This window comes from Cervus canadensis, chromosome 11, assembly GCF_019320065.1.
Source record: "Cervus canadensis isolate Bull #8, Minnesota chromosome 11, ASM1932006v1, whole genome shotgun sequence".
Lineage (NCBI taxonomy): Eukaryota > Metazoa > Chordata > Mammalia > Artiodactyla > Cervidae > Cervus > Cervus canadensis.
This window is the reverse complement of record NC_057396.1, coordinates 16,760,361-16,764,921: the sequence shown is the minus strand read 5'-3', so window position 1 is coordinate 16,764,921 and position 4,561 is coordinate 16,760,361.

Genomic DNA, 4,561 nt, shown 5'->3' with positions numbered 1-4,561 from the left:
CATCTTGTACCAGTCAGAATGGCCATCATCAAAAAGTCTGCAAACAATAAATACTGGAGAGGGTGTGGAGAAAAGGAAACCCTCTTACACTATCAGTGGGAGTGCAAACTAGTAAAACCCCTATGGAGAACAGTGTGGAGATTCCTTAAGAAGCTGGGAATAGAGTTGCCATAAAACCCAGCAATCCCACTGCTGGGCATAAACTTCAAGGAAACCGTAATTGCAAGAGACACATGTACCCCGATGCTCAATGCAGCACTATTTACAATAGTTAGGGCATGAAAGCAACCTAGAAGTCCATCAGCAGATGAATGGGTAAGGAAGTTGTGGTACATATACACAATTAATATTATTCAGCTATAAAAAGGAATCTATATGAGTCAGTTCTAATGAGATGGATGAACCTGGAATCTATTACAGACAGTGAAGTAAGTCAGCAAAAGAAGGACAAATACTCTATATTAATGTGTGTGTGTGTGTGTATATATATATATACACAGTCCTTTATGCAGGGCAGCAAAAGAGACAAAGAACAGACTTTTGGAATATGGTAGAAGGCAAGGTTTGGATGATTTGAGAGAACAGCACTGAAGCATGTACATTACCTTAGGTAAAATAGATGACCAGTATAAGTTTGATACATGAACGAGGGACTCAAAGCTGGTGCTCTGGGACAACCCAGAGGGATAGGGTGGGAAGGAAGGTGGGAGGGGTTTCATGATGGGGGAGAACACATGTATAGCTGTGACTGATTCATGTTGATGTATGGCAAAATTCTTCACAGTATTGTTAAGTAATTATCCTCTAATGAAACTAAATAAATTAATTTAAAAATTTGTGGTACATTGGGACAATGGAATAGTATTCAGCTAGTAAAAAGAAATGAGCTATTAAGTCATGGAAAGACATGGAGCAAGCTTAAATACATATTACTAAATGAAAGAAACCCATCTGAAGAGGTTATATATGACATTTTCCAGAAAATGCAAAGTGATGGAGACAGTTTAAAAAATCAATGATTTCCAGAGATTAAGAGAGAAAGAGGGATGACTAATAAGAGCACAGATTTTTAAGGTAGTGAAAAAACTCCATATGCTACTGTAAAGGTCATTTATAAATTAAAATTATAAATTTATAATTTTGAAATTATAAATTAGTCTAGATCTATGGAATGTACACCACCTTATGTAAACTGTGGACCTTGGGTTCATCATCAGTGCTGGTTCATTGATTGTAACAAATGTACCACTCTGGTGAAGGAGGTCAATAATAGAAGAGGCTATGCATGTGGCTGGGAGACAGAGTGGGGCTCTATGGGAAATATCTGAATCTTATGCTCAATTTTGCTGTGAATCTAAAACTTCTCTAAAAAATAAAGTCTATTGAAATACAGTGAGAACAACACAAACAAATATTAATTGGGTCAAGTTATATTTCAGCCATTGGGATAGATGTTGTGAGGGTCACATGATGAACAAAACACAGTTCTGCCTTTTAAGAAGATGCCCATCACTCATGTGGGTAGATACAGCAATGTTTACATAGGAGAAAGGTATTGAAACATATTTAAAAAAAAAACTGTTAGTTCTTATTCAGCAAATATTCACTCTCCCCACCTCCCACCGTGGGTAGAGTGGACTTCCCTAACCACTTGATCAGGGGCTTGATCACCTAACCTGATTAGGCTATGCAATATGATGTGGATGTGATTTGAACAGAGACCTTAAAAGCATCTGTGTGTCTGGCTTCTTTTGTATCCAGTGATCTGCCATGAGACCATGTCTCAGGTCACCACTGTTCTTACAGCTTGGTGCATGGAGTAGACTTGAGCCCAACTTGTTGTCTGTAGCCAGTCCTCATTAACCCTCAACATGAAGTAGGCCTGCCCAGCTAAGTCCACCCTACATCAGTTGAACCATTAGTATGCTCAAGCATACCCTTGAGCTTCAGCATAAGAGCTTATAGTTTTAAGCCACTGATTTTTTTTTTTTTTTTGCAGTGGTTTATTACACAGAAATTACACACTAACACAAACATCAAAAAAGCAGCACCTAATTATAAGTATATATGTGTAGTTTTATATAGGTGTGTATATATATATTTGCATGATCATAGTCAGCTTTAAAGAAAAATAGAAATTGAAGTGAAGTGGAAAGATTTTGCATATAGGAAGACAAAGGTCATTGCAGGTGAAAGGAATCACACGAGCAAAGGCATGTAACTGAAAATGGCGAGGGGCTTTGTGGGTCCAATAAATAAGCCATTTTGGCTGCAGCAGAAGATTTTCATGTTTTCTTCATTTTGACATAAACAGCAAGTGTATTTTGGGATAAACTTGTGGAAGACTTTGAATGTCAACCTGAGGAAATTTGACATCGTAGGAGAGATTATTAAGAAAGACTGAAGCTGTTTTTGTGATGTGAAATTGAGCAGGCAACTTCAAGCAGAAGATCTTTGCCTATTGTGTTGCTGATCCTGGCCACTGTGCCAATTGTATTGCTGTCCACACTGTTCACTGAACCCATGGTAGGCAAGGCATGATCTAAGAGGCTGGAAGAAGACACCAGGACTCATAGGAACTGTAGCCAAGTTTATTCTTTCCTGGCTGACACAGTAACCATAGGAGTAGACATACTACATTCTTTCCTCTCATGGCTGATCCAATGGACACAGCTATGATGTGGCAGTAAATGCTGCTGATTTCTAGGTAGCACTCATATATCCGTACAACACAAAGTAGCTCGTGACCAAGTGAGCACCTTGTGAGGTGCATGCGCAGTGCTATAAATGATCTCAGCTCTTATATAGTCATTATTTATAAAACTTGGGGAGATAAAGTCTGAACAGTCCATCTTGGCTAATTTGCTCTCTCCCCACACCCAGGTATTAGAAACAGGAGTTGCAAGAAAGTCTTACGGAGAGTGATTTCCAAAAGGAGAGGAAATAAAGTCTTTTATACGTAATGAAATAAGTTTGGGTAAGACAGCCTGGCCTGCTGTGTTGTATTTATTTAAAGAGGGAGGCACAGTGTAGTTCTAATGAAGACACTTTCAAGGTTAAGAAGATGAAGACTAAAGACATAGATCTATAAAGGAGGCTGAAGTAAACATCAGTCTGTAAAAGGCCAAAACAAGGAATCCTTGTTCTGAATCTCCCACTTGTTAGTGATAAAAAGAGGGGCCAGGAGTGGTAGTAGAGTGAGATACCTTGAGGCTGGAGTTTCCTTTGATGTTCTCAGAGCTACAAGAACCACTGTGTGCAAAACAATGTGCCCCCTAACTGAAAGAAATAATCTCCAACAGGTCCTGGTATTAAAATCTTAATTCCTGTTGCAATGAACTCCCTAATCTTATAGCAAAAAAAATCAGTGAAGTTCAGGGACAGTTTGAGACAGGATTTCAGTAGAGACACAAAGGACTAAAGTTTGCAATTGCAAAAGAATCTCAATCTGTCAGTCAGAGGAAGGTAAGAAAGGGCATTTTAAGCAGAGTTCTTTCCTGGGGAAAACCGCCTGGAAAAAAAGATGACCAGCACCTAAGGGAATATGAAATGGGTCTAAAGGAAGTCAGGCAAAAGAAGATAAAATAAATTTCACATGCACTGTTTCTTATTGCCACTTCTTCTTTGTATAATTGCTATGGGAACGGTATTCCGGAAGCTCTCAAAGACTGTGTCTATCTAATGCAAAGTGATCAAGCATTTGGGCTGAAACCCCCAGTCAGTTTAATCCAACTGGTTTAATTGATTTACTTCCACTCATGTTCTCCCTCACCTCCATCCAAATTAAGTAGTTACTTAACTGAATTCAGTAGCATCTTCCAGAAATAAAATTGGTTTACCTGTTGTATATATTTATGTTCTAGAATATGCCTTCTCCTACTAGTGCCCCATGAGTTCTGAGATTACAAGCAGCAACAAAAGGCATGGAGAGTGTCTGTGAAGACAGGAAAGGACTAGATGAATAATTCATACACCCATGACAGAAATCTAGGCACACTCACAAACTGAGGAGCAGGGAAAAGCAATGTGTCAGAGGTCAAGTAGCCAAGCAGAAAATAATAAGAGAGAACAGCTGCCTGAGGCAAGCAGAACCTAGACAGGGATGGAACTACCAGAATCCAGAGGAGACCTGGGCCCTGAAGTTATCCTATCCAATTTAGAGGCTGCTTATCAAGCACTGCCTAGGCTGTTGCCAAATGAGGACCTATCCTAATATCCTAACATCCCCTGCTGCTATCTTCCTGCTGTGATCTAGTCAATCCTCTCTGAGTCTAACCACACATCAGTAGCCTGCATCTTCCACTGGCCCTGACTTGACTTGGGTCATGCTTTGAGCAGGTGATGCAGTCACAGCTACTCATTTCCATCAGATCCCCCCAAGCTCATACCTGCGCATTTTTGCTGACTCTGCACCAAAGAATTATTCCCTTCCTTTCTACCCCACATCTGTCAACCCAATAGGCAGGGCAAAACTTCTCCACACTTAGTGCATATCTGTTGTCTGCCAAATACTCAGCCTATCTCCTCCAGGACCATAAGCCTAGGGCAACCAGGAATCAGA